The 13144-nt window shown below is 49.8% G+C and overlaps 1 long non-coding RNA gene across 3 annotated transcripts in view; it reads left to right on the forward strand.

Moving 5' to 3' along the window:
- Positions 1-4506: 4506 nt before the first annotated feature.
- LOC134762037 (uncharacterized) overlaps positions 4507-13144 on the forward strand; it is a 43415-nt gene continuing 34777 nt past the window's right edge. For 2 of the 3 annotated variants that reach the window (XR_010141508.1, XR_010141507.1), the window contains exons 1-2: positions 4507-8768; positions 12307-12436. This is a non-coding gene — a long non-coding RNA (uncharacterized LOC134762037). The remainder of the gene's footprint in view (positions 8769-12306; positions 12437-13144) is intronic. The other variant, XR_010141506.1, reaches the window with a different exon arrangement.

The raw sequence follows: 13144 nt of genomic DNA on the forward strand, positions 1-13144 counted from the left end.
GGTAAAAGCAATACACTTAAATTTTCTAAAAGATACATGAGGTAATAGTGGTATGCCATTGATTTAAAAGTCATGTAACACACATTTTCACAAACTGAATGAATGAGGAATAACCTTACTTTCCACTTCCATTTTGAAGGAACCCAGGAAGAAATATGCCAGGGTAGGATGATCTTAAAGAAAGACAATAGTGCAAGAAATCAGCCATTGCTCTCTCCTTTTGTGTAGTTTTTAATGTCAAATATGTAATATACTTTTCATTTTGGCCCTTTGGATTGGTGTCAGGTTTAGAACTTCTTACATGGGGATAGGGTGCTGTAATATTAGCTAATTTTAAAATCGCATATTACAAAAGGTTATGTATGCCTTTATTAAACCACAGTTAGTGATGATTTTGTTTTTTAATCTTACCATTTAATGACGTTATCTGCCTTTCACCTTCCCCAGGGAAAGCTTTAGAAAAATCCACAGCGGTACCTGTACCATATGAGAAGATGCTATGAGACCAGTCAGCTGTGGTAATACAGGGGCTTCCAGAAGATGTTGCTTTTAAACACCCTGAGAATTATTATCTTGCAGCCCTAAAATAGATTTTGGAGAACACAGCAGGGATTTCATTTATTATTAAGAGGTGAGGTGCTTTCTCCCTTCATGCCCATCAATGGTTTATTCATATAAATTTAAATATTCAGCTTATGTTAAATTCTTGGTTAGCAAAAGTCATTTAAATTTATGCTGTTAACAATGCTATGTATTCATGTTTAGTTTTATTATGTTTTGTTTCATTGCAGCCTTTCTTAGGGCCAAAGAAACATCTAAGTTAATGATTGCTTTGCTTCCTTGATAGCTGGCTGGCTTTGTAATCCCGTTTTGCTAGATTTCAATATACATTACTGGTGTCTCTTTTATTTTCTTTGAGAATACGATGTAAGACATTTTCAGATGGGCTGCTTAGATGTTTACATAATCCAAGAAAGGTTCATTGAGCTGAAAAGGTAGAGACTTACTTTTTGTTTTCAGCTCTGCTATTGTCGTTTTCTATGTAAGATCATAGATCTGCCCTCACTTCCTAGCATTATGAGTAGGATTAATTGACCTAATGTTACTCAATAAGCAAGGCATTATTGGGCACAGCATTGGGTGAGGAGGGGATACATAACTCTATATAAGCATTATGGCTTTGGAGTGCTGGGAGTCTCATGGAAGAGAGAAAAGTTCATTAAATGACCATGGCAAAAGCCTCACATACCTATTGTAAGAGTAGTTCTGAGAAAGTGCTGCGATGTTCATTAGAGGTTGGATTCCTTTATAGTTCAGGAAGAATTTCATGAGGAAGAGGGAATAGGTGAGCCCTTGGAGGATGAGAAGGATTTCAGCTTCCTTTAGGGAGATCTAGCCATTTCATTTGAAGAGAAAAAATGATAAAGAGTGGTACCCTTTGGAACCAAATTTTTTAAAAACTTTTCAAAGTAAATAACCAGTATAATTGGCATACTCTTTACAATGTAAGGATGAAAGGGAAAATAATATGTACATAAACACACCCAGTTTGTTTTCTATTTACCTTTGTTTTTTTCTCATTGTGGTGAAAAGATTAATTTTTAGCATCTTTATGCAGGGATAATTGATGCACTATAAAACTTACCTGTCTAAAGTATATAATTCACTGATAGTAAATTTATAGTCTTAAAATTTTTTTAAAAGATTTTACAGACACCACAATCTATATTTAGGATGCTTTCATTATCCCTATCTCTTATTTCATGAATTATGGTATAGAAATGGAATATATAGTGTGTTTCCTATTGAAATTAGCTTTTTTCACTGAGCATAATTCACTTAACCTCATTGGGCTTGTTGAGTGTATCAGTAGTTCCTTTTTATTGCTGAGCGTTAAGTATTCTATTATATGAACATACTGCCTATTTATCCAATCATCACTTGATAGACACTTCTGCGTTTTCATTTTCTGCTATTATGAAGAATGCTACAGTGAACATACTTTTAACAAGTTTTTGTCTGGATGTATACCTTAATATCTCTTATATATATACCTAGGGGAGTAATTACTAAGAAGAGGGTAAATTTACACTGAACTTTTAAGAAACTGACCAGCTGTTTTCCAGAGTGGCTGTACCGTTTTCTATTCTATCAGCACATTATGAAGGTTCCAGTTTCTTTACATTGCTGCCATCTTACTGTCTTCTTGATGTTAGCCATTGTAATAGGTATGAAATGGTATCTCATTTTGGTATGTTTTTTCGTTTGTTTTTATTTCTCTAGTGACTACTGATGTTGTGTTATCTTTTACTTGTTTTGTATTTTTTTGTTTTTTGTTTTTTTTTTTTTTCTTGAGACAGGGTCTCACTGTGTCACTCAGGCTGGAGTGCAGTGGCATGATCTGGGCTCAGTGCAGCCTTAACCTCCCTGGCCAGCCCGCCTTGCATACAGCCTCTCTGCAAGCCTCTCAGCAAGACTCTAAGCCAGACTTCCAGCCAGCCAACCTTAAGACCAATCTCACATGGAACCAGAATCTCAGGCAGCTCCCCACCAAACCTCTCAGCAAGCCTCTCAGCAAACCCCTAAACCACCCTCACAGGCAACCAGCCTTAAGACCAGCCTCCAATGTAGCCAGCATCTCGGCCATCCTAGCAGCAAGCCTATCGCCAAGCCAGACAACCAGCCACTCAGTCAGCCTACTGCCCAGCCTCTCAGTCTGCCTCCCATTTAAACAGCATCTAGGCCTGCCTCCTAAAAAGCCACTTTTCCACCCAGCCTCCTAGCCGGAACCCAGTCAGTCTCTCAGCAAGGCCCTTGGAAAGACTTTAAGGCTGGCTCTCAGACACACAGCCTCTCACACCGCCTGTTGGTAAGACTTCCGGCCAAGCAACCGTTCATCCAGCAACTCAGCAGTCCTCTCAGAAAGACTGTAAGCCAGCCGCCTAGCCAAGCAGTTTCAAGAACATCCTATCATGAGGCCAGCATTATGAACAATCTTCCAACAAGCACATTACCCAGCCAGCCAACGTACTACTCGGACAACCTCCTAGCCATCCTCTCAAATAATCTTTAATGCAGCCAGCCAGTAGACAGCCTCCTAACAAGCCAGCCCTGCATTCAGAATCTTAGCCAGATTCAGCCTGTCAGGATATCAGCAGGCCTTTTAGCAAGCATTTACAGCAGCATGTCAGACAGAAAGCCTCTCACACAGGCTCTCAGCCAGCCTGTCAGCAAGACTCTACGCCACTTTCCAAAAAAGTCGCTCACAAGACTGGCTTCCGATGCAGCTAGCGCCTTGGCTAGCCTTCCAGCAAGCCTCTCAGTAATTCTGTTAGCCAGTCGCTTAGCCAGCTAGCTTCAGAACCAGCCTCCCATGCAAACAAGGTCATGGCCAGCTTCCCAGTATGCCTCTCAGAGAGCGCCTTAGGCAGCCTCCTGACTAGCCAGCCTCAAGACCAGCTTCCCTTGCAGCCAGCATTTCAAACAGCCTCAGTGGGAGTGAAGGAGAAATCAGCAAAAGTTTGGGATTGCCTATAAGGTGGGTTGGTCCCTCTGCCCTGCAGGACTCCCCAATCCCAGGCCCAGGGGGTCTACCTGGGAAGAAGGCCAAGACCCGGGGGCTCAAGATTGCCATCCTGCCACCACCCCACTCCTCCACCTGCTCCCTTTGTTTCCAGGCCACTGACACCCCATGCTGAAGGGGCGATTCTCCCACAGCTGTCACCTCCTCCTGCACCCCCAGCTCAGGCAGGGCATGGCACCTCTTCTTCGCATCTCTTATGTTCAGGTCCATTGTCTTCATCTTCACTATCATCCCCTGCAGCTTCCAGCTGTAGCCTCAGGAGGCAGCTTTGTGGATCTTCCTGAGTTCTCCATAGTGAATGACTTAAAAGTCTTTGGTGTAGACCAGCTGACTGAAGGTGCTTGGGTGCTCTGGGCTCGTCACGTCCTTGACAGCAGCGGCAGAGAGCCTCTCCATGGCCACAGCCACCTGTTGAGAGCTTGCGCCTCCCTCTCACCCTTTCCCAGGCCACACCACTCATCCTCACCCTTCTTCGTCGACACACTCGGCCTGACACCAGTTGAAATCGCAGTCTGGCAAAGCCCTTGGACACTCTGGTCTCTCCCGGAAGAAATTCCTTGAACACAGCCGTTAGGCTTTCATAGTACTTTGCAGCCAGCTTCCTAACAAGCCAGCCTGACACGCAGTCCCTTAGGTGGACTCAGCCTACCAGGCTCTCCACCAGCCTGCTAGTCGGCCAGCCTCTCCTCCAGGTTCTTGGCAAGCATTCCAGCAAGCCTCTGTGTTGGCCTCTTAGCGAGTTAACCTGGAGATCAGCCTGCCATGCAGTCAGCATTTTGAATAGCCTTCCAGCAAGCCTCTCCCCCTGCCAGAAAACCCATCATTCGACCATCCTACCATGCAGCCAGGCTCTAGGCCAGCCTCCAAAAAACCGGCCTACAACCCAGCCTTCTAGCCAAATTCATCTTGCCAGACTCTCTGGAAATGTTTTAGGAAGGATTGAAGGCAGCCTCTCAGATAGTCTCTTACAAAAGCTCTCAGGCTCCCAGACAGCTAGCCTCTGATGCAGCCTTTCAGAAAGCCTCTTAAGCGAATCTCTCATCTAGCCAGCTTTCAGACCAACCTCCCATGCAGCCAGCATTTTTAACAGCCATCCAGCAAGCCTCTTGCACAGCCAATCTGCCACTCTACCACTTTCCTCGCCAGCCTCTGGGTTAGCCTTCCATGAAGCCAGCCTCTAGGCCAGATTCCTAACAAGCCAGTCTTGCATTTGGACTCTTAGCCAGATTCAGCTGGCCAGGATGTCAGCAGGCCTTTTAGCATGCGATTATGGCAGCTTCTCAGACAGAAAGCCTCTAACACAGGCTCTTGGCCAGCCTCCCAGCGAGCCAGCCTCTTAGCAAGCCTCTATGCCACTTTCCAAGACAGTCCTTCACTAGAACAGCTTCCCATGCAGCCAGCGCCTTGGCCAGCCTTCCAGCAGGCCTCTCAGTAGTTCTGTTAGCCAGCCGCTTAGCCAGCCAGCTTCAGAACCAGCCTCCCATGCCACCAATGTCATGGTCAGCCTTTTTGTAAGCCTCTCAGAGAGCCTTTTAGGCAGCTTCCTGAATAGCCAGCCTCAAGACCAGCCTCCTTTGCAGCCAGCATTTTGAACAGCCTCAGTGGGACTGAAGGAGAAAGCAGCGAATGTTTAGGGTTGCTTTTAAGCTGGCCTGGTCCCTCCGCCCTGCAGGGCGCCCCCATCCCAGGCCTGGGGGGACTACCTGGGAAGAAGGCCCAGACCTCAGAGCCCAGGATTGCTGCCCCACCACTGCTTCACTCCTCTACCTGCTCACTTTGTCCCCGGGCGCCCCATGCCCCACTCTGAAGGGGCGATCCTCCCACAGCTGTTACCTCCTCCTGCAATCCCCAGCTCAGGCAGGGCATGGCACCTCTTCTTCACATCTCTTATGTTCAGGTCCATGGTCGTCATTTTCACCATCATCCCCTGCAGCTTCCAGCCATAGCCCGGGAGGCAGCTTTGTGAATCTTCGTGAGTTCTCCATAGTGAATGACTTAAGAGTCTTTGGTGTAGACCAGCTGAGTGAAAGCGCTCGGGTGCTTCAGGCTCTTCGCACCCTTGACAGCAGCAGCAGAGAGCCTCTCCATGGCCACAGCCACCTGTTGAGAGCTCGCGCCTCCCTCTCGCCATTTCCCAGGCCCCACTGCTCATCCTTACCCTTCTTCATCGACAAACCTGGCCCGACACCAGTTGAAATCACTGTCTGGCAGAGCCCTTGGACACTCCGGCCTCTCCCGGGAGAAATTCATTGAGCAGAGCTGTTAGGCTTTCATAGTACCTTGCAGCCAGTTTCTAGGCCAGCCTCCTAACAAGCCAGTCTGACACCCAGGCTCTTAGCCAGACTGAGCCTACTAGGCTCTCAGCAAGCCTTTTAGCCAGAATTTAAGGCAGCCTCTCAGACAGACAGCCTCTCACACAGGCTCTCTGCCAGCCTCCTAGTCAAACAGCCTCTTGTCTAGGTTCTTGGCAAGCCTCCCAGCAAGGCTCTGTCGGCCTCCTAGCCAACCTGCCATGCAGTGAGCATTCTGAACAGCCTTCAAGCAAGCCTCTCCCCTGCCAGAAAACCCGTCATTCGACCATCCTCCCATGCAGCCGGGCTCTAGGCCAGCCTCCAAAAAACCAGCCTGACACCCAGCTTCCTAGCCAAATTCATCTTGCCAGACTCTCTGGAAACATTTTAGGAAGCACTGAAGGTAGCCTGTCGGACAGACTCTCACACAGGCTCTCGGACAGGCTCTCAGACATGCAGCCTCTGATCCAGCCTTTAAGAAAGCCTGTAAGCGAATCTCCCATCCAGGCAGCTTCCAGACCAACCTCCCATGCAGCCACGGTTAACAGCCATCCAGCGAGCCTCTTCCACTGTCAATCTGCCACTCTGCCACTTTCCTCGACAGCCTCTAAGCCTTCCATGCAGCCAGTGTCTAGGCCAGGCTCCTAACTAGCCAACTTTGCATTCAGACTCTTAGCCAGATTCAGCCTGCCAGGATCTCAGCAGGCTATTTACCAAGTGTTTACGGCAGCCTCTCCAACACAAAGCCTCTCACACAGGCTGTCAGCCAAGCCTCCCTGTGAGCCAGCCTCTCAGCAAGCTTCTATGCCACTTTCCAAGACAGTCCTTCACTAGATCAGCCTCCCATGCAGCCAGCGCCTTGGCAAGCCTTCCAGCAACCCTCTGTTAGCCAGCTGCTTAACCAGTCGGCTTCAGAACCAGCCTCCCATGCCACTGATGTGGCCAGTCTCCCCATAACTCAGAGAGCCCCTTAGGCAGGCCTCCTGACTAGTCAGCCTCAAGACCAGCCTCTTTTGCAGCCAGGGTTTCGAACAGCCTCAGTGAGAGTGGAGGAGGAGAAAGCAGCGAATGTTTGGGGTTGCTTTGAAGGTGGCCTGGCCAGGCCCCAATCCCTGGCCTTGGGTGGGGCATGCCCGGGAAGAAGGCCCAGACCCTGGGGCCCAGGATTGCCGCCCTGCCGCCACCCCACTCCTCCACCTGCTCGCTTTGTCCCCGGAACCCCCACAACCCATGCTGAAGGGGTAATCCTCAAACAGCTGTCACCTCCTTCTGCAGACCCAGCTCAGGTAGGTCATGGCGCCTCTTCACATCTCTTGTGCTCAGGTCCGTTTTCTTCGTCTTCACCGTCATCCCCTGCAGATTCCAGCCATGGCCCCAGTAGGCAGCTTTGTGGATCTTCCTGAGTTCCCCACAGTGCATGACTTAAGAGTCTTTGGTGTAGACCAGCTGCATGCTCGAGCGGTCCGGGCTCGTCATGCCCTTTACAGCAGCAGCAGAGAGCCTCTCCATGGCTGCGACCACCTGTTAAGAGAGAGCCCGTGCCTCCCACTCGCCATTACGTAGCCCCGGGTGCTTGTTTTTGCCCTTCTGCGCCACACCTGGCCCCACTCCAGTAGGAATCACAGTCTGGCAAAGCCCTTGGACACTGTTTTCTCTCGGGAGAAATTCGTTGAGCAGAGCCGTTAGGCTTTCACAGTACCTTGCAGCCAGTCTCCTAACAAGCCAGCCTGACGCCCAGTCTTTGGCAGACTCAACCTACCAGGCTCTCAGCAAGCCTTTTGGCAAGAATTTAAGGCAGCCTCTCAGACAGCCTCTCACACAGGCTCTCTGCCAGCCTCCTAATCGGCCAGCCTCTCATCCAGTTTGTTTACAAGCATCCCAGCAAGCCTCTGTGTTGACCTCCTAGCCAGCCAGCCTGAAGACCAGTGTCCCATGCAGCCAGCATTCTGAACAGTGTTCCAGCAAGCCCCTCCCCCGCCAGAAAACCCATCATTCGACCAGCCTCCCATGCAGCCAGGCTGTAGGCCGGCCTCCAAAAAACCGGCCTGGCATCCAGCCTCCTAGGCAAATTCATCTTGACAAACTCTCAGCAAGTGTTTTAGGAAGCATTGAAGGCAGGCTCTCAGACAAGTCTCTCACTCAGGCTCTCGTCCAGGCTCCCAGCCAGCCAGCTTGTGATTCAGCCTTTCGGAAAACCTCTAAGTGATTCTCATCCAGCCAGCTTCAAGTCCAACCTCCCATGCAGCCAGCGTTTTTAACAGCCATGCAGCAAGCCTCTTGCACAGCCAGACAATCTGCCACTCTGTCAGTTTCCTCACCAGGATCTGGGTTAGCCTCCCATGCTTCTAGCCTCTAGGCTAGGCTCCTAACAAGCCAGCCTTGCATTCAGACTCTTAGCCAGATTCAGTCTGCCAGGATGTCAGCAGGCCTTTTAGCAAGTATTTACGGCAGTGTCTCAGACAGCCTCTCACACAGGCTCTCGGCCAGCCTCCCAGGGAGCCAGCCTCTCAGCAAGCCTCTATGCCAGTTTCCAAGACAGTCCTTCACTAGACCAGCCTCCAACGTAGCCAGCCCCTTGGCTAGCCTTCCAGCAAGCCTTTCAGTAAGTCTGTTAGGTAGCCACTTAGCCAGTTAGCTTCAGGACCAGCCTCCCATGCCACCAATGTCATGGTGAGCCTCCCAGTAAGCCCCTCAGAGAGCCTGTTATGCAGCCTCCTGACTAGCCAGCCTGAAGACCAGCCTCCCTTGCTGCTAGTGTCTGAACAACTTCAGTAGGAGTGAAGGAGGAAGCAGCCAGCGGGGTGGAGCCAAGATGGCCGAATAGGAACAGCTCCAGTCGACAGCTCCCAGTGTGAGTGACGCAGAAGACAAATGATTTCTGCATTTCAACTGAGGTACCGGGTTCATCTCACTGGGGATTGTCAGACAGTGGTTGCAGGACAGTGGGTGCAGTGCACTGAGGTTAAATTGAACTGTCCAATAGTTCTGTAGATGTCTATTAGGTCCATTTCGTGCAGAGCTGAGTTCAATTCTTGGATATCTTTGTTAACTTTCTATGTTGTTGATCTGTCTAATGTTGACAGTGGGGTGTTAAAGTCTCCCATTATTATTGTGTGGGAGTCTAAGTCTCTTTCTAGGTCTCTAAGGACTTGCTTTATGAATCTGGGTGCTCCTGTATTGGGTGCATATATACTTAGGATAGGTAGCTCTTCTTGTTGTATTGATCCCTTTACCATTATGTAATGGCCTTCTTTGTCTCTTTTGATCTTTGTTGGTTTAAAGTCTGTTTTATCAGAGACTAGGATTGCAACCCCTGCCTTTTTTTGTTTTCCATTTGCTTGGTAGATCTTCCTCCATCCCTTTATTTTGAGCCTATGTGTGTCTCTGCATGTGAGATGGGTTTCCTGAATACAGCACACTGATGGGTCTTGACTCTTTATCTGATTTGCCAGTCTGTGTCTTTTAATTGGAGCATTTAGCCCATTTACATTTAAGGTTAATATTGTTATGTGTGAATCTGATCCTGTCATTATGATGTTAGCTGGTTATTTTGCTCGTTAGTTGATGCAGTTTCTTCCTAGCCTCAATGGTCTTTACAATTTGGCATGTTTTTGCAGTGGCTGGTACCAGTTGTTCCTTTCCATGTTTAGTGCTTCCTTCAGGAGCTCTTTTAGGGCAGGCCTGGTGGTGACAGAATCTCTCAGCATTTGCTTGTCTGTAAAGGATTTTATTAGTCCTTCAGTTCTGAAGCTTGCTTTGGCTGGATATGAAATTCCACCAGGAGGTGGAGCTTGCAGTGAGGCGAGATCATGCCGCTGCACTCCAGCCTGGGTGACAGAGCAAGACTCCATCTCAAAAAAAATAATGTCAACTTTTATTTTAGATGGAGGTGCTGCGTGTGCAGGTTTGCATGTGTCTTTTTGGTAGAATGTATTCTTTTGGGTATATACCCAGTAATGCGATTGCTGGGTCAGTTAGTAACTCTGTTTTACATTTTTTGTGTAATCTCCAAACTGCTTTCCATAGTGACTGACCTAATTTACATTCCCAGTGACAGAGAATAGGAGTTTCCTATTGTCTACGGCCTTGCCAGTATCTGTTAACAAATGGCCACTTTTATTCCAGATTAATTGTTTGTTTTGATTTTAGCACATCCTCTGAAGAAGATAGTGTTTTTCACAAACAAACATGATTCCACTTTCCAAACATGTTTTTTTTTCTTCGTTTTCTGATGGCATGTAGAAGTTTCTGTCCACATCAGTTTGAGGTATATGTTAACAGCATTGTAGTTTGAAGTGACCCATCTCTGTGTCCCCACGCAGTGTTCTGTCCCAGATGGACAGATGATGGAACATGATAAAGATGCCGACTGTCAACACCGTTATTTAACATAGTACTGGAAATCCATCTAGAGCAATTATTGCAGCGCCCCCATACCACCCCAACCCACCTGTTGCCACTGGCAGTTTAGCTTCTAATAGCACACCCAACTCACTGCTGTGGGCAGTGCAGCTGCGGATACAGTCCTACCCCGCTGCCTTTAAACCATTTCAGCCAAGCTGCAGTCTCCTCACAGCAACCTCAGCGAGGCAAGCCGTGGTGCCACACGCTTCAGCCTCTACTCTGTGACAGGGGCTACCCCTTCTCCTTTTCTTGTAGCAGGGCACTAGGCAGCTCCCACTGCTGGCAGCCCTCCAATGGCTCCTGCCATGCTGCAGTCTCCTTTGCTGCCACTCACCGCAGTGAGCCCAGCCATGGAGCTGCAGGCTACAGCCTCCAGCGTGCAGCAGTTGGCTCTTTCTTTCCCCCTTCTTTTTTTTTTGGAGACAGAGTCTTGCTCTGTCACCTGGGCTATAGTGCAGTGGTGCGATCTCAGCTCACTGCAACCTCCGCCTCCCAGGTTTAAGGAATTCTCCTGCCTCAGCCTCCCAAGTAGCTGGGATTACAGGCACACCACACCCAGCTAATTTTTGTGTTTTTAGTAGAGACCAGGGTTTCACCATCTTTGCCAACCTGGTCTTGAACTCTTGACCTCGTGATCCACCCATGTTGGCTTCTCAATGTGCTGGGATTACAGGCATGAGCTACCATGTCCAGCCCATTCCCCCCTTCTAAGCCGGGCATGCACCAGCAGAACAGACAGATGCAGAAGAGCCTGGAATGGTCTGACTTCCCATTAGCATGCTTTATATACTGAGGTTTCTGGACTACATGTTCTGATTGGATGAGAGCAAATCTTAGGATAACCAATCAGAACATGATAGCAAAGTCCAGTCCCAATAGGCCTAGAGGTTTTCTCTCATTGAATCAGAACATTGGTGGTAACAAGTGAGACTGAAGGGCAGCCAGAGCATAAGATGGTGGACGAGCAGCTGCAGCTCTTCCATCCCCTGCTATGGGAGGAGGAGAAGGTGGTTTTCCCTGCCACAAGCTGGAGACTGGAGCCCGCGGTACTGCAGTTGACCTCGCTGAGGCTAGTGGATGTGACAGAGACTACACAGCTGCTGGAGTGGCAGAAAGGCGGCTGGGGTAGGTGCGTATTTTCAGCTGCACTGCCCGTAGTTGGGAGCACATTGGGGGCGCTATTCTGGGCATCACTGCCTGCGGCAGAGAGCGGGTTGGGGTGCTATCCAGGACTGCACTGCCTGGGGGTGGGGGGCGGGTTGGGGCACTATCCCGGGCATCACTTCCCACGGTGGTGAGCAGGTTGAGGGCACTACTGGTGCTGTAGTGTTCAAGGTGGGGAAGGGTTGGGGCACTACTGGTGGGGTACATTGCTGGGGAGTGGGAAGGTGTTTGGGGCACTGTCGGGCTACACTGCTAGTGGTAGGTTAGGGGTGCTATCAGAGGCTGCACTGCTGGTGGTGGCAGGTGGCAGAGGTGGCTCCCACAGTGGCGGCCTCCAAGGAAAGAGCTGGACTCCAGACTCTGGAGGGAGACCTCCTCTTGCTTGTGCTGGAGCTCGGTGGGCGCACAGTGTTTCCATGGGAATCACGAGTATGGCAGGGCCCCCACACTTGCCATGGTTCCTGGGTCTGCATCCTCTTGCTCTGTGTTGAGACAACCTAGGATCCCTGGGCACGGAGTTGCAATCATCATGGGGGGACTGGGCCCTGTGGGTGGAGGCATCAGGAATGGAAACTGGCACTTGGGTGGAGTGGGGAGGTGGCTGGTTCTGTGTTTCTGCTGTTCCTGCTCCCCAAGGAGTGCAGCCCCTGTGAGCCCAGCGGTTCCTGTGGAGTAAAGAGCTGGCCACTGTGGAGTCTCCAGTCCCCACTCCAGGCCTCACTTCCTGGCCAGCTTGGGCCAGATGGAGAGGCTGGTCTTTGGAGGGTGGGTGTGAGTGCCTTCACTGAAGCCTGCCACTGCTACCGAGTGGCCAGCATAACAAGGTGAGGCTCTAATGCTACCACTCCCTGTATCATGTTCTAGGATTTTCTTGCTTTGCCCACCAAGCCGCTCCATGCCAGAAGGAGGAGCAACCTGCTACACACTGGAGCCTGGAGTCTGGAGACTGGGACATGGCAGATGGCCTCATTGCAGTGGGTGGCATGCTGGAGTGGTAGGTAGGAGGGCGGCCAGCTGTGGCCAGGGTTGGGGGCAGGGCTGTGGCTGTGGCCAGGTGCTAGGAGCCTTGTAGGGAGCACCGGTGAATCGAGGGTGACAGCAGCGGTGGTTGTATTGGCATTGGCCTTAGTGGTGGCAGCAGCAGCAAGTCTGGGGTCCTGGGAAGTGGGAGTAGGAGCGCTGTGGGGCCACCTGGCCTGGTGTGGGTAGGAAGCTGTGGGTGCTATACTGTGGGACTCGGTGGCAGCAGTGGAGGTGCAGCCAGGGCAAGGTGGAGTCCTCCCCTTTCTCCTGCAGAATCTGGAGGGTCCCTTCTTTCTGCTGGCACCTGAGCCAGGCATGAGTGGAGCATTATCTCCCTCTTAAAAAAATTTAGGGGGTGACTGTATCATTTTGCTTGGTTTTTTTTTTTTTATCAGAGCTAAAAATTATTTTATTATTATTATTATTATTATTATTATACTTTAGGTTTTATGGTACATGTGAGCAATGTGCAGGTAAGTTACATATGTATACATCTGCCATGCTGGTGCGCTGCACCCACTAACTCGTCATCTAGCATTAGGTATATCTCCCAATGCTCTCCCTCCCCACTCCCCCCACCCCACAACAGTCCCCGAAGTGTGATGTTCCCCTTCCTGTGTCCATGTGTTCTCATTGTTCAATTCCCACCTATGAGTGAGAATGTGCGGTGTTTGGTTTT

The sequence above is a fragment of the Pongo abelii genome, chromosome 8, assembly GCF_028885655.2.
Source record: "Pongo abelii isolate AG06213 chromosome 8, NHGRI_mPonAbe1-v2.0_pri, whole genome shotgun sequence".
NCBI classification, from domain to species: domain Eukaryota; kingdom Metazoa; phylum Chordata; class Mammalia; order Primates; family Hominidae; genus Pongo; species Pongo abelii.